Genomic DNA, 7,451 nt, shown 5'->3' with positions numbered 1-7,451 from the left:
CTTATTGAATCGCTGCATGTGAATTAAGTGTCATGGTGTAATGAAGGTTGACTACCTTATTTGACGGGGTGACACTGATTCTAACAAGTGACATCAAGTACGTCACGATGTTGAGCGCCACTGGTCGATTCGGCCGCCCACAAACTGCGGTAGATGCGGCTGCTGTTCGTTCTGGCCTGAAGACTTTCGGTTATTTTTGCAAGCATTCTTGCCAATCAAAGGCAAATTACTGTGTTAGATCCCTGATCATGCAGGAGGCAGGCATGCCACCACAACATCGATCTACCTTGCTCGTTTGACCGTGCTGGACTGCGAAACCTAAGAAAAACTCAAAGGCTGGCTATGTCGTGATTAACTCTGCTGTCCGCACCATGAAAATTTTACTCCTCCCAGCATATACCTCTGAGTCGTTAGGTTCGATACATGCTAGCACAAATCTGTTGACCTCCCTTTGAACAAAAAAAGACAGTTTCAATCATTTGATAGTTTTCCTTTTGACATCCTTGCAAACAAATATACTGGTCTCAAAGTGACTTCAGTCGGACAATTCATCCAGTGTAAGTGAACGAACGTGGTGATCGGGTAATGGATCTGGGTATGGTTGGATCAGGTCATGGTAACGTTTGCCCACGTCCAAGGCGTCCGTGGCGCGCATTTAGGGCACAGACACCAGCTGAAACAGGAAGACCAAAAAAGGGTTTGACCGAAAATGTCCGAAACGTTGTTTTTACATGCCGGCCCAATACCAGCCTGAGAAGCTGAGATAAACAGCGCTAACGCAGCGCAGATATTTCAAAACCACGTGGGCAGAAAATGTATATACATGCATCGCAACGGGCAGCCAGTGAACAACAGGGGTGGGATGGGGGCAGCTGATCGTGACTCTGCGCCCATCACCGGACGGCGTGTATGTCGCCACGGATCCCTCCCTCCCCTCCCCCCCCCCCCCCCCAAGTGCGCGGAAGCAGCTATACCGCGGGCAGCCTCTGGGGTTGTTGTCTGGGGCGCCCAGGCGTTCGTCTCAATGAGCGCGCCTATAGGCTCACTGGGTGCGCACCAGTGGTTATATACGACCGCATAATACTCGGCAAGAACGACGACAGTCATTGCCATTCGCGTCGAACACGAGCCTCAAAACAACAGAGCGCCAGAGCAGGATTCTGTTCTGGAAATTGGAACTGTGGGAGCCGTCCATACTTGGCCAATACCGAAGCAATGACGGGATGTGTGGGACTCTTGGGACTGGCCCAAGAGATGCATCACAGTGAGCGTTGCATTATGCAGAGTAAGGAGGTGCTCTCGTGATAAGTACAAGCGTTTCGAGAACGATTCGCGACCGGAAAAGCCCACCGAGTTTGGGAACTAGGAGAGCATCGCTCCCGTATCCCCCCCCCCCCGTAACAGAGCCTCGGGACAGAGGTCGCACAGAGTTGACTTAATGGGAGCAGACTGAGAGAGAGAGGAGAGAGAGAGAGAGAGAGAGAGAGAGAGAGAGAGAGAGAGAGAGAGTAGAGAGGAGAGAGAGAGAGAGAGAGAGAGAGAGAGAGAGAGAGAGAGAGAGAGAGAGAGAGAGAGAGAGAGAGAGAGAGAGAGAGAGAGAGAGAGAGAGAGAGAGAGAGAGAGAGAGAGAGAGAGAGAGATGGGTCGCTCGCTCAAGCTGTAAGGATTGCAATCTGCGAGTCTGAGCCTTCTGAGATCTGAGAGTCTCAGAAGGTTCAGGCTCCAAGACCTGTGCTTGCACCTAGCGTTTGATTTCGGTGTTGGTACTGAGGCGGGGGGATTTCTGGAGCGCGGTACCCCTACCCCGCGATCCTGCACCTGGCTACGTGACGGTTGACGGCCTGTCAAAGCCAGAACACGAACATGCCGCAAAGCAAGCCGGCCATCTCGTGTCAAGTCACGTTTCGCCATAACAAGAGGATTGAACGCACGGCACCTGACGCGCATTGTGCATCCACATCCATTACAGATTCATGCTCAAGTCGTATGTTGTAGCTGAGCCAAACGTAGTCTCAACATAAAGAAAGATCCGTCCCAGCTTGAAATTATGAGTCTCAGCGGCCGGCCATGCCTCATCTGTAATTGGTGTCTGCTCCTAAGGTTAGTGCTTGCTGCAGACATCGTCAGTCACAACCGCCATCCGTGAGGCTCTTAACTGTCGTCAGGTTCTGCTATCGCTACTGCCAGGCCCAGCTCTACTATCTACGCTCGCTCTTTTTATGCATAAGTGTCAACAAATGTCGTCCTGTATTAGGCCGGCACCAGTGCAAAGATGGCACGAATTGGGCGACGGGGATGAGCACAGCGTTCGCTTTGTACTGTGACCAAGTGCAAAAGAACTTCTGCGATCGTTGTGTTATCACATAAAACGTAAAAACGCTACACACAGACCAAATGTACATAATTAACGTCAAGCTTCATAATATTCTGGTGGAAAGGCTTTCTTGGTTAGCTATAACGGGGATTTCGTGTTAACGGAAGAAAATAACGTTACAAGCGTGTAATTGGACTGTCAATATCGTAAGTAATGTCAATGTCAGCATTTTCGACGGCGGAAAAAAGATGATGGATGAGATCTACGTACGCAGCAGACACACAAAGATGATGGCCACGCTTAAGTGACAAATAAACGTTCTTGCATAGACTTGGTCCGAACGTTTTGATTAAATGGATTCCTGGATTCAGAAATCACGTCAAGAAACGCTGGTGTAAGCCCTGACCCGACCATCTGATGGGGACATTCCAGATCAACGGCAGATTTTTTTGGCAGAAGTTTAGCGTGTCGCAATGCTGAACCCCGTCCCCCATCCCGCCCTCTGCCTTCATACCACCTTGAGTGACCGCTGCCAACGGCCGGCGGCCATCTCAGGCAGGGGCAAATGGCGAGGGCCGGGGCGATTCCAACTACCACCACGTCACTGGGAGATTGGAACACAGGTGTTCTAACCGATTTTGCTGCGGGGCGGACTCGCGGTCGCTTGCAAAGTCAGCCAAACTACGTCATCGTACTAACAGGCGCCGATCATTGTCATGGTACCCCGACGAATCAACTAAGGACAAAAGAGCGACACATTGGGCTTCTATCATGTACTGATCCTAGACAGCTTACATTATTTTCAGACCATGCGACACAGCTACCCTCTTAACATTATGCTCTTGTTAGCCTACGAAATGTATTGAATAATCCTTAGACCCCTATTAAATGAAACGGCAGTCCAATTCATCATTGCAAGCACTGAGCGTGTCTAGAAGCTCATCTCAATTATACCGGCGCGAGGGTTTCTATGGTCGAAATATGTTACGCCTTTCTCTCCTCAGAAACCCGCCTGCACATCACCCCAGTGCGGAACTCAGCGAGCTATGCAAGGATGTACAGATCGAGATCACATCGGCTCTCGGGTGTCACACCTTCGCCGCGCCACGGACATCGCGCCAGGTCACCGGGTCAAGATCACACCAGATCGAGATCACACCGGCTCTCGGGTGTCACACCTTCGCCGCGTCACGGACATCGCGCCAGGTCTCCGGGTCAAGATCACACCGGATCGAGATCACACCGGCTCTTGGGTGTCACGCCTTCGCCGCGTCACGGACATCGCGCCAGGTCACCGGGTCAAGATCACACCGGATCGAGATCACACCGGCTCTCGGGTGTCACGCCTTCGCCGCGTCACGGACATCGCGCCAGGTCACCGGGTCAAGATCACACCGGATCGAGATCACACCGGCTCTCGGGTGTCACGCCTTCGCCGCGTCACGGACATCGCGCCAGGTCACCGGGTCAAGATCACACCGGATCGAGATCACACCGGCTCTCGGGTGTCACACCTTCGCCGCGTCACGGACATCGCGCCAGGTCACCGGGTCAAGATCACACCGGATCGAGATCACACTGGCTCTCGGGTGTCACGCCTTCGCCGCGTCACGGACATCGCGCCAGGTCACCGGGTCAAGATCACACCAGATCGAGATCACACCGGCTCTCGGGTGTCACACCTTCGCAGCGTCACGGACATCGCGCCAGGTCACCGGGTCAAGTCGGACCTTAGCCATACCACCAGCAGGAACATGGAAGAGGGAAGGGTCGCAATAACACAGGCATTTAAACACCCAGATGTAAGTGTTACCCGGATTAATATTGCCCGAACAGGCTCATCTACATCCGTAATTCCGCTCGCTTGTATCACGTGTTCTTGAAGAATGTGCTTTAAATGATGCGTCATACATATGATTTACTGGAACTGGTGGAAATTAATAAAAGATGTCTCGAATGAATGAATGCAACTTCAGTTCAGAACTAATATAGCAGGAAAGCAGGCGCACGATGAATTACTGATCCACCCTAATTTGGAATGCAACCTATTACGAATTACGAAATCCTGACATGTTAATGAAAAAATTACACGGATAGTTGAAGAACACGTACGTGCCTACATGGATAATTGGCTATATTATTCCATATGGACTATAATCACGCACACATTCACACACTCTCAATCCATGGCTCAAGTGTCAAAAAGCAAGCATATCCCTACACTGCACGACGACCAGGATTAGGGCTTACACAACAAGCACTACTTGGGGTGGGCGCTGATCCCAAAAAATCATCTAATCGAAATGTCCGAGCCAAAATTAAAAACCGGCGTGTGCCAAATGGGCGCAGCAGACATTCAAATGGAAGTTTTATCACATTCCTCCCACCATGGCTGCCTGCCTACTGTATAATTCATCCCAGGGGCCACGTGACCGAGCAAGCTCTAGCCTCTTCCGTCGGTGGCGTGGCCTTCCGGCACGATTCCGCGATCTCGCCCGCGCTGAGATCCCCATACGACGCTCTCTGCTGGCCGAGACCGGATCTAATTCGCATAATTAACGCCCATAAAAGCGCCTCCGCCCGGCGGCGCCGTGTCCTCCTGACAGGGCTGCCCGCGCGTCGGTGCCAGCAGGCGCCGCCGGCGTTGCCACTCACCGGTCCCGGTCGCTGGTTAGCCGATTACGTCTCGCGCTCGGGACGGACGAGCAGAGCCGCGGCCGCCGCCGCCGCCGCCGCGTTGCTGGCCGGGGCACGGTATCGACTGGCGCCGCGACCGACGTCGCCCGCGCGCCCCCAAAAACACCGCCGGCGCCGGCGGCGACGCTGCGTCCGAGGCGGTATCCGGGCGGCGCCGGCGGCGACGGCGCGCCGCGCGGCCGGCCGGCGCGGTGCGCGGGAAATTAACGCGCGCGGCACCGGGCCGCCGACAATCAGGTTACCGTCCACTCGGCGCGGCCTGTAGATGGTTGCCCGAGGCTGGCAGCGCGCGATCCGCGATGGTGTGCGTGCTGCCCCGGCTCTGGCGTCGCGGGAGCTGGGGTGCCCCCGGGAGCGGCACTGGCGCCGATGGTCGGCTGGGGTGCTCCAGGGATGATGACAATCGTGTGAGAGATTTGTCCAACGCGGACTGGGCTCGTTGACGTCTATAACTTGGCACGAATTTCTCTAAACACGGAGATCAGAAAGGGCAAGTGGGAGGCAAAACTAAAGACAAAAACGAACTATCTGGCTCCGTCAGCCTGTCGTAAAATATTCCTCTGACGAAGATTTGCACACAACGCTATACAGCAGAGCGATGTCAAGTGCTCCCTCTCCTCTCGTATCGGACTTTTTACGACAGACTAGCCCCAGAAGAAACAACACACAAGAGGACCAGGCGCTGTTCAGCATGTGTGCGCCAGTTTGAGCGTTGAACGACCAATCGTCGGCTTGCAAAACGCGTGTTTGGCGGAGAGGGTGCACTCTCGGCCCGGGCGCGCGCTGTGGTGGCGCCGGTGGCGCCGGGTCGCTCCCAGACGCTGCCGACAGGACGCCCCGCGGCGGCGGCGCGGCTCAGCGGCCGCTCCCGCTCTCCCCGGGGGTACATTACCCGCAGCCAGACCAGCCTTTCATCCGGCCACGACCGATGGCTCCTTGGCTGAATACCGCCGGACGACGGCCCGGCCTACGCCGGATCCCAGATAATATATGAACGCTCGGCGGCGGTATGCGGCGCGCGGGACGGACCGGGCGGCGAGGAGCCGGCGCGGCAGTGGGGGCGCCGCCCGCCCGGTCGGGTCGGGCCCGGCTCTGTCGAGGCCTAAGTCCGCCACGATGAGAGGGCGCTGAGGAGCCAGAGCTTTGGCGGCTGGAGCATGAGGGACTGAGACCTTGGCCTAGTCCTCTGACGTGGCTGGAGCCACTGCATCAACTACTCGTATGCGCAGGTGGGGGCGCCCAACATGTGAAGGAAATTGGTCTGCTAGGTCTACTGGGACTGCGAAGAAGTGGTGCTGACATGTCTGCTTTATTGCTCTAAGTGTGAATTGTAGTAGTACTTTTCAGTATGTGCGGTTTTACGTCACGTTCGCGTAATAAATTGAAACGGTAATTGCTTCAATAGGCATGAGTCGTTTGTCCGCAAACGTTCTACGCTCTGTAACAATGTTTTCGATGTGCCCTCTACATTGGGCTAGACGTCGGCATCGTTTGCTCAACTTTACTACTTTCTTCACACGAAGCGTGTCAGAAAATATTTGCCTACTTCTTATCCTGTCATTTTGCTTTTCCTTTCAGATTCTCTCAATTCATGATCAATGGGAACAGAGAAGCATAATTTATTTTCTGGATCACGATTTATGTAGCATCGCGTGCAATCCATCACATGCTGAATGTGTACTAGTGTGCCGCGGAGCGCTTCATAACGGCTCCCGCCGATGACATGGCCTTGTTTTACGTTACCGCGGCGAACTATCAACCCCGTATCGTCCCACTCACGTGTAAACATTGCTGCTTTTTGCGGTTCATCAGCCATTGACAACTCGTGAAGATATCATCAGTTACATAATGATACAACGTTGATTTAGAACTCTGCCACAATCCTAGGGCAAAGGAAGGTGCATATGGCGTAAATTGTGGCAGAGACCACGTGTGTAGCGTACGAGCAGCACGTAGCACCCAGTTGAAAAGCACTGCGTAATCTCGCAAAAAAGTACTCTCAGATGTGTACAGGTGCACTAAGTAGCATTTACCTATTACGCCCGAGGCCATAGCCAGGAGTGACACGGGGTCATGCCCCTCCCCCTTCCCTTCACCCCCGGGTCAAGAGGTTTACACTACATGCTGGGCAATTTCGAAGGAATTTGATCCAAATGTGCGGCAGCTCGGAGAAAATTTGACGGCTGCCTTCTAACTGAGAGGAAATTTTGGCTTGCGGCCAATTTGCGCCATTTATTTGATTGCCTCACCAGTACTCAAGCTTTGTGGCACGCAACGCCAGAAATAATACGATTCCTAGTATAGACTTTACTAGTGAGTCGCACGACAGCGCCGAAAATGGCGAAGGTGTCCCGGTAAACCTGTAGGGAGCTCCGGTATGAGTTAAACACATCATGGAACACCAAAGCTTCTTACGGGATTAATGCGTCTTGAGTGGGCT

The 7,451-nt window shown here is 53.7% G+C and overlaps 1 protein-coding gene across 1 annotated transcript in view; it reads right to left on the bottom strand.

Annotated features, from left to right (window-relative positions):
- Positions 1 to 5,059, bottom strand: part of LOC119107997 (transient receptor potential-gamma protein-like) — a gene marked incomplete in the record, with an annotated part of 151,978 nt that extends 146,919 nt beyond the window's left edge. Inside the window, 1 exon segment of the mRNA XM_037231583.1 lies at positions 4,970 to 5,059.
- Between the last annotated feature and the right edge of the window lie 2,392 nt (positions 5,060 to 7,451).

The sequence above is a fragment of the Pollicipes pollicipes genome, unplaced genomic scaffold (genome assembly GCF_011947565.3).
Source record: "Pollicipes pollicipes isolate AB1234 unplaced genomic scaffold, Ppol_2.1 Scaffold_6686;HRSCAF=7923_pilon_pilon_pilon, whole genome shotgun sequence".
NCBI lineage: Eukaryota > Metazoa > Arthropoda > Thecostraca > Pollicipedomorpha > Pollicipedidae > Pollicipes > Pollicipes pollicipes.
Note: the sequence above shows the minus strand (reverse complement) of the source record. Positions and strands in the feature narration are given on the sequence as shown.